Source organism: Pteropus medius, unplaced genomic scaffold, assembly GCF_902729225.1.
Source record: "Pteropus medius unplaced genomic scaffold, Ma_sr-lr_union100, whole genome shotgun sequence".
Lineage (NCBI taxonomy): Eukaryota > Metazoa > Chordata > Mammalia > Chiroptera > Pteropodidae > Pteropus > Pteropus medius.
The window spans coordinates 3285457-3294986 of record NW_024351735.1 but is presented as its reverse complement, the minus strand read 5'-3'; the positions used below and the strand labels follow the sequence as shown (position 1 = coordinate 3294986).

At 39.7% G+C, this 9530-nt stretch overlaps 1 pseudogene; it reads right to left on the bottom strand.

Annotated features, from left to right (window-relative positions):
- Window positions 1–7214: 7214 nt before the first annotated feature.
- On the bottom strand, window positions 7215–7333 carry LOC120589095 (uncharacterized; annotated as a pseudogene).
- Window positions 7334–9530: the final 2197 nt, after the last annotated feature.

The following is a 9530-nucleotide window of genomic DNA, read 5'->3' as shown; positions in this document are numbered from 1 at the left end:
GCTGCATCATCCTTTCTTGATACAGTACTTGTACATCCTCAGATTCTACCATGTAGGGGCCACGCCTAAGACAGATAGCACAGTGGACATAGGGCTTTTTTGGAGTTCAGGAATGTCTATGGAAAATGAAGACATCAGTGGAGAAATCTTTTCCTTAGGTATGGTAAGTAGATGAGATACGCTCACATTCTATTGGAAACTTTCAAAAAGATACTTCTAAAAAATCATTCTGTACTTAATAACAGATAAGAGAAGATTCTAGGTACTTTTTTTTTTTTTTAGTTCAGATTGGTGACATACTATCATAATCATATTGTTTAAATTCAACCAACAAATACTTACTATTTCATTCTAAGGGAGAAAATAAGGCATACACAAAGCAAGATAGCTAACTATGTAAATTAATTAACCAAGTCGCTTACTATGTAAATTAAGTTTAACAAGGGGACAAGAGCCTCAGTGCAGCTTGGTGTTTAAGAGCATAAGGGTTTGGGGTCAGATCTGGATTTCAATCTTGGTTCTGGCACTTGCTGGTGGTGTGGCCAATGTGGTTACTCAACCTTTCTGAATCCCAGTTTTCCCTACAAAGCTTTCTTTTTAAGCTCGTTGTAGGAGTTAAATAAGGCACTAGCTGAATTGTGCCTAGTGCATTATGGCTGATTTAGCTAGAATACTATAGAGTAAAACATAAACATCTTCAAAATTCATCATGGTGTTAAAGAGTGTCATTAACCAGCAGGGCATACTAGATGCAAGACTGCTGGTCCAGGGCTCCTTAAATTTTCTGTGATTAAGAGATGAGATCCCAGAACCTGGAATGATATGGAGATTTTGGGCCAAAGCAAAATGGCTTTGACTTTGGGAAAAGGAGAGATGTGAGAGAATGAAGGGAAGCCAGGGGCCAGATTAGCAGACACATCACTCCATCAATTCAGGAGAAGGACAGTTCGCACCAACCCCATACAAGCAGATTCAGTTACCAAAGTGCCAACTACCCTTCATCAAGTGGAGGTGATGGAGAAATAAAATGATTACAATCCTTGATGTGGTCAAGGTACACAGAGGATATTATATGAGCAGAAGCAAGTATCAATGGACTAGGGAGTCAGAGATGGCTCCCTCTCAGTGGAAAAACAACTTAAGTCTTAAAGAATAAGCCGCTAGACGTTAGAAGAGGTAATAGTTTACCAAGCAGCAGAAACAGCATGGGTAAGAAAAAACATGGGAACATAAAACACAACTTGATTTTCTAAGATGGTATTTTTTCAACGGAGTAATATTTTTCCTCAATATGAAGACCTAGTTCTTGACTCTCACACTGACCTGCAACACCTACCTACGTCATCTGCTTGGCTAACACTGAGCCTGATTTCACCTGGTAAGAACTGTTCTTGAATCTCGTCTAAAAGTCTGACCATGAAGCCTAATAGTGATATTAGATCCAAATCTGAGCTGGCTTCTCAGATTTCCACTCAACTGGTTCTACAGCAAGTGCTCGATAGGGTAGGAAGTTCCCCATCTGGCTCACGTATATTTGCAACTGAAATGAATTGCTCACTCCAGCCCTATAGTAATAGCCTCACAAATAGTAGTTTAAAAGGCATTCTCTCGTTAGACCATAGTAGAAAGATTAATGGACACCGAAGACTTGTATTTCAGGGACTCCCAAATCTCATTTATCATCAGAATCGCTTGAGGAATTTTTAATGCAGAGTCCAGTTCCTACTCTTAGATTCTAAGGTAGAGCCTGAGTGTGTGTTTAAAAATAAAAATCTCCCACAAGTGACTCTAATCATCAGCCAGATCTGGGAAACTTGGTCGTGAAGACAGCCACTGGGCTATATCTGTCCTCTGACCATCGCTGATGAATCTGACAAATTAGGTTCTTTTTCCTGTGAATCGATACTAAAAGACACTAGTTATTCTGAGCACAGCTCTTGAGTGGAAGTGATGAGTGCTACCCTCTGGTGACAGCAACATTTCTCCCTGTAGACAGAGGCAGTAAAAACCAGTTAGCGGAGAGAGACAAAAGCAGCACACATGAGAAGCTTCAGAGATGAGACACAGTGGAGGTGTCCTGGCAGCTTTCCAGTTCTCAGTTCCTTCCTGAAGCCTGGCCACACTCCTGTCTTTGCTTCCATGAGATGTTCCTTTATCCTTATAATAAATTCCCCTCTGTGGCTAAAGCTAGCATCAGTTGGTTTCTGTTACCTGCAATTAGAGAGCCCAACTACTACAAGTCTAACTAAAATAGCTTCTCTAAAAGAACAATCAGGGCATATACTTTAAACTCATGATGGTGTGAAATATCAACTTTCTTCTCAAACAAGTCTGGAAATGGGCTCACAGGAGGAAAAAACAAAACACTCTTATTATTGAGTAGTTTATTCAGCTATTAGCTTGGTACAAGGAGTATTCCTTTTTGAAAAAAGAACAGGACATTCTACTGACTGGAAGGAAGAAAGCAATGCAAGCTACACACGAACCAGCAGGGCCCAGGTGGGCCTCCCAAAGAGAAGAGGAACCACAGCTGATTTGGTGGCACCAGCAATTTTGAGGCAGAGCCAACCTGTTACACTGATCCCAGGCTGTAGCTTCTGCCTCACCCTCTGCATCAGCCTGAGGCTGGCCGAGGTCTCCGAACTGGGCCGAGATTTTTGACTAGTTGGGTTGGAACAATCAATACTGCTCAAGAAACAAATAGAGAGCACAGCTATTCTCAGATGGGAACACAGGCGAGCTATTCTTTCTCAAAGGGAGCAGTCCCTGCCAAGCCAGGATGCCCTCAGGGTCTTCCTGCACAGAGCACTTAAATGCTCTTCTACTTTTAAACAGGAAACACAGTCAAGCCTCCTAGCCACCACCACACACCTAAAAACCAAACAGAGACGTTCATCCAGACAGGGGACTGGAAATTTAGAGCAGTGTCTTTCGTCTTTCGAGTCGGTTGGTGAACTCAGTGGCTGCTTACTCCGCTAGTTAACCTGAGGCTGCAGAAACCACTTGGGCCAAGCAGCCCTGCTCTGCTGGGCCCTGTGGCCACAGAGCATCCCTTGAATTCAGCCAGCCGGATGCCTGCCATTAGATGAAAAATTAGAAATGGGCCACAGCAGTTCTGAGGCCGAAAAAGCAACTCCACACAGTGAAATTGGGTTCGTAATGTCATTATGCCCCATACTAGTAGCCTTAAAGTTATTTCCCAGAACCCCTAAGCATTCTGCAGAAAAAGGAGAGTGGGGTCTGAGTCTCTCCGCATTCCTGGCTTTCAACAAATCAGTTCCACCTTTATCTGCCTATGCACTGGGCTTCTCATAATTTTCTTTGCCGAATGGACTCGTAACTAATAACACTAATAGCTCATAGTGTGTGAGTGCATGAATGCATGTAGGCACATGCATACCAAGCACTGTGCTAGGCCTTTTAGATGACTGAGTTTGATTCCTTCAAACAATTCCAAGAGGTTGATTCTGTGATTATCTCCATAGTTTACATGAAGAAACAAAAGTCAAGTATCTTGTACAAGGTCACAATGCTAGTACAAGAAATTGAATCCAGCTCTCTCTGACTCTGGGGCCCTGATTGACATTGTCCTCTGGGAAGGACTGAAGGGAAAACTATCTGAGGGAGGAAAATAAAAAGTTTGCCTTTTACTACAGCAATCATTTTCAACCTTGCCTGCACGCCAGGTTCACCTAGGAAGCTTTCACTTTGGATTTATCGTTATCAGTGGAATTGTGATTATCTCACCGTCAGAGATATGATATAATGGATCTGGGAAGCGGTTCGGGCATAGGAATTCAGTTTTTAAAGACTGAGAACCACTGCATTAGGGAAGCAGTGATAGGAATTCAATAATTAAAATTACATGTCAATACTGATTTGAGGGTGTCCAAGATAGGAATTTCTCTCATGGCAATTACTCAGCTAATGGTATAAAAAGTGTCCTGTAAGAAACACAGCAAAAATTCTGTAGCTTTGGTGCAGGGTAGAGAAGACTTTCTTTCCTTCTTCAACCCCATGACTCAACTATGAACTTGAATGAATGCACATGGCCATCACTTACTCGGTGGGGGTTACATGGAGAACAGCTAACATGAGAGGAGGTAGGGAGGGACACGGGAAAACTGTGAACTGGAATTCAGGGCCCACCGTCTATGATTCTGTGTTTTATGTTTCAGTCTGGGTGAGGTGAGTGAGGCCTCGAGCACAAAATTTAATCAGATCTCATCACTGCCCCACCCCCCCGCCCCCGCAAAACCCAAACTCCGTCATCAAGATATGTAATGTTTTAGTGTCATATTTAAAAAAATAAATAATCAGTGCAAAGAACATTCACAAACTGTCAAGAATCTAAATATAGATAGAATCCAACAGGGCTAGGGCTTGCTGAGGGGAGTAGGGTGGGTGGTATAGGTGTGGGGTTGGATCTCTCGTCTTTATTTAAAATAGATTTTTTTACATTAATTTTGATTTTTAAAAATATTGTATTAAAGCATTATTTTTCTTAAATTTTAGGCCCCACCGTGAGTCCTAGTAAACATTCCCTAAAAGAGAATAAGCTTTGGCTCCTTCTGAATCAAGGGAGGGGAATATCACAAAAGCATCAGAAGAACACTAATCTCCCAGAGCCTGATGGGATTTCCTGCATCAAAGTGAAGACTGAAACAACAAAAAGAAATAACCTTGTTCAGAACTGGCAGGTGAGAAGAGAGGGAGCGTGGAACACCATGTATGGAGGGGGTATGCTGACCGCAGGATGGGCAGTCCATGTCACTAAGGGTGCCTGGAGTTCCTGTCTCTGTGAATTCATTAGGCAGGGCTGAGTTCCGGCTGGAGCACGCAACTCCCAGTCATACAGGATTCTGTTACCTTGGTAAATTAACCGGTTTCACCTTCAGATCTCTTCTTTGAAAAATAGGGCTAATAATATAACCCTCATGGGGATGTTTTATAGGTAGAGGTAATGTACATATAAAGCACTTGGCATACTTCTGGTACATTCTAAGTGCTAAAAATATGACTATTGCATTTTCTAAGTCTGTTTTAGCAGCTCTACCTTCTTATCTCAGTCCACTTTTAGAATACTGCACTGCTCACTGGTAACCCACCAGAGGGTAGGCCAAATCAGCCAGCTTTGTTGCTTATGAGTACATGCGAGAAATTGTCACTATAATGGGTCAAGATTGGAGGACTGGAGAAGCCTAGATTCTAGTGGCAGGTTTAGGACCCGTGAGCCATGTGAACTTAGGTGTTTCCCTTCACATCTCTCGGCCTCTATTTCTTCCTTATAAAATGAGGATAATAATAGTATTTTTCTGTTGTTCTCAGCTGCACGGCTCAAAGAGATAATGGTGCAAAAGGGACTCACGGTTGCACACTCAGATGGAAATAAGCTTTGTCAAGGTGCAATTCTTTACATGGGCTCATTTCTTCGGGCTGGTTCACCTGGTTCTGATACCGAATTTCAACCATCCTTGGCAGTAGGTCCTTTATTCAGGACTTTATAATGATAGCAGAAAGGATTGATTGAGAGTAACAAAACTTGGAGTAATGATTGAACTACATATTATTTGCTAAATTCTTTAAGTAGAGAGCATAGATGTTACTTCTGGTATTAACCAAACTATTTTCCCATAGGGAATGGGGGTTACTTTAAGAAGCATGATTGTCTCCCTCTTTATCCTGTCTGCAACTACTTCTCTTGTTGTCCTGAGTTTGTCTATTTTGATCTTCTTAAGTGTCCCATGTAATTACACATTCTTCACAAGTATGTGTTTGAATAATCACTTCCTTTTCTCAAAGCTCCTGCTCTACTTCATGAGAATTTTCAGTCTGATTGTAATCGCTTATAATTCAAATTTTACATGTAGTCATTTTCTAGCCGTCGTTAGAGAGTGAGCATGTAGTGATTAAGATCAGGGGCTCTGAGGCTATGCTGTGCCACCAAATAAGTGGCCTTCCTCTGTTAAATGGGGCACAAGAACCTTGATCTCATAGGGCTGTAGTGACAAATGAAAGAATTAATGTTTATAAAATGCTTAATATAGTGCCTAGCAAATAGTAGCCACTCAATAAATGTTAGCCACTATTGTATTGCCCACTATTTGTGTTAGCTATTACACTGATGTGTGCAATTCTGAAACTAGAGGCTTGTTCTATGGGGCAACTTTTATGAATTCTAACTACTGCTCCCTGTTACATTTCCTGGCAATGTTTTCTCCTCCTCTTCCCTCCCCCTCCCCCTTTCTCTCTTTGCTTTCTTCCTCTCTTCATTGCGGCAATGGGAAGGATTACGTGGACTAATTCCAGGAAGTCATTCTCTCTTGGTTCCTGATATTAAATAGCTCTTCCCTTTCTTCCCAGTCTACCCACTGGTTACAGCCACTGACAATTCTGTGGTTTTGCAGTCCTGTGTCCATTATGGATAGTCTACAATAGTATTTTGTAAGTTATAAAGAATAAAGGTCTAATAAAATAGCTGATATTTGGTATCATTAACATTCAGTTATCTGGGCTGTTTATTGATGCTAAATAGTTTTTGTAAAAATGAAATCAGTAGTACCCATATCTAAAAACAGTTCTAGGTTATATTCGATAAGTAGAGAAACAGAGGTCTCTGTAAAGCTCTGCTATCAGAACAGGGACATTTGGGGCTAGCTGATGACAAGATGGTCAAGTTAGAAATGTGACATCATGATTGATATGGAAAAAAGATTTATCCACAAACATTGGGTACCTGCTATGTGCTGGCTACTGATGGAGGCTCTTAGAGATACAAACAAACAAGAAATGGTCATAGGCTTTGCCCCTAGATTTTGCATCTGAACAGTTACATGTGCTGTATTCAATGATGTGACTTGTTCTTAAGTACAGCATCACAGCAACATATTTCATGCTGTTTCAGGCATTCCTCAGATTTATAAAATTGGAAAATAATAATCTAGGATCCTTATATCTTATTTTCTGATGTTTCTTGTGTAGTGGTGAGTAAAATTCAATGCATGTCTTGCACAAATACATTTTTGAGGATTGTGATTATTTATTGAAACAAAACGTTAAAATAAAAATCTAATAACGAAGTTATGATATAAAATAAGAGTTGATTAACATTCCTGTGCTTATTTATTTATTTATTTAGGCGAGGCAACCCTTGGTTGACCTCACAGATTGCTGCAAGGACCTTGTCAGCTTACTTTTTTATTTTTTATTTTTTACACTTATAGCACCTGGTATTCCTAGGTGGTCTCCCATCCAAGTACTAATCAGGCCCGACCCTGCTTAGCTACCGAGATCAGATGAGATCGGGCTTATTCAGGGTGGCATGACTGTAGACTCCTGTGCTTATTTTAAAATGACTTTACTTATTTTAAAAGGAATATGTGTTAATGTACAAACTTGAGATAGATAAATACATATATATATATATATTTTTTAAAGAAATCACTTACTATACCATCACCCAAAGGTTGTTAGAATCCAATTTCTGTTTTGAATTGGAAATAAGTGTTTATGAGTATATACTATTTAAGAAACAACAAAGTGTATTTCTCATATGCTCTCTTGTGATCTTCACAGCAGCTTTGAAGTTGGCAGTCTATATTCTAAATGGAGGAAGAACAAGAATTTGTACTGGAATCCTTAACTTTAAACTCAGCAGTCTTACTAGACACAGCAGAGGAGACCTTGTATATTTCTTTTATTTGAAGTTCTAGAAGAATGAAAACTAATCTATGGGACTAGGAATCAGATCAGTGGTTTCTTGGGTGTTGGAGAATGACGAGGAAGGGACATGAGGACTTCTGGAGCAGTGGAAATGTTCTATATCTTCATGTGGGTCTTAGTTACACAGACGTAGGCATTTGTCAAGACTCATCGAACTGTACGCTTAAGGTCTGTACATATCCCTACACATAAATTATACCTCAATTTTAAAAATTATTTTTTACTTTAAATGATGGGATAGTAAATATGGAAAATGTGTAGTGCTATAATGTCCTAATAATGCGAAAAGATGTTTACATTATTTAAAATAGAAGCTATTTTTATTATCTGAGCAGACATCCTCCCTTTCCTTGTATATTAATTTCCTGTTGCTACTGTAAAAATACCACACATTTAGTGGCTTAAAACAACATAAATTTATTATCCCACAGATGTGGAGGTCAGAAGTCTAAAATGGGTCTCACTGAGCTAAACTCAAGGTGTTGACATGGCTTCGTTCCTTCTGGAGGCTCTAGGGGAGAATCCACTTTCTTGGCTCAAAAAAGGGAGTTCAAAAAGATAGTTTAACAAGAGGATTTCCAAATGACGCAGAAAACATATGGGTGCTCAGCCACCTTAGTAATCCAGGAAAAGAAAATTTTAAAAAACACAATGTCTATCAACAGTAAAATAAATAAATTGTGATCTAGGCATATAATGACATACTATACAGATATAAAAAAAATGAACTGCAAATATAAATGGTAATGTGGATTGTACATATACTCAAATGTAACATTGTGTAAAATTAGCCAGTCACAAAAACTACATAGTGCATAATTCTAATTATGTGAAGTTGAAAGAAAAAAAATGCAACACTAAGCTATAGTGTTGAGGGATACACTCTTAGGTAGTAAGAATATAGAGAAGCAAAGCAGTTGGAACAATAAGGGAAGGGGTAGTGGAGAGAGGGGATGCATGATGTTTGGGAGGAGGATGAAAGGGCTTTTGGGGTGCAGGCAGTTCCTCCTGTTCATTGACCCAGGTAGTGGTTATATGGTTATTTATCTTGAGATAATCATTTTATGTTTTTGTTTTGCACACTCCTTGATATGTATGGTCTACTTCATAATTAAAAAGTTAAGAAAAACACCCCCGAGGCGGTTCAAGACAAAAAGGGGTATCAAAACTCATTAGGAGGCATCCAAGAACCTAGGATGATATTGGAACAATTAAATTTAACTTGTGATTTGCAGTGGCCAATGCAAAAAAGAGAAACATGCTATATAGTTCATATAGTCTGACAAAAATAAGCATACATATTTGGCTGGAGAAAAAAATATTCCTCTGTCTCTAAATGGTGGGCAGAATATTGTGCTCATTATATAAGATATAAGAACAATTTATTCAGTTGCAGATTTTCTGAAGACCAAAAAATGTTCTTTAAATGGCCATTTCTTATCTGGATTCTTGATAAAAGCTGAGAGCATGACATTAAACCACAGCTCAGTGAAGGTATTTCTGAGGGCTTCAAGGTTCTGGGAGGGTGGATCATTGGAGGGGCATGGACGCTTTGGGCACTGCCCAGCCGCCAGCTACCCCCATACCTGGCCTTGTGCGTCTCTTTCATTTGTCTGTTTTTGAGTCGTATCCTTTAAAATAAAACTGTAATTACAGAGTAATCCCCCCTTATCCACGAGGGATATGTTCCACAACCCAGAGTGGATGCCTGAAACTGTGAATAGTACCCAAACATATGTATATTTTTTCTTATACATACACACATTTTCACTTAAAGGAAGCACTCTATGGTTTCTCTTTGGCATATC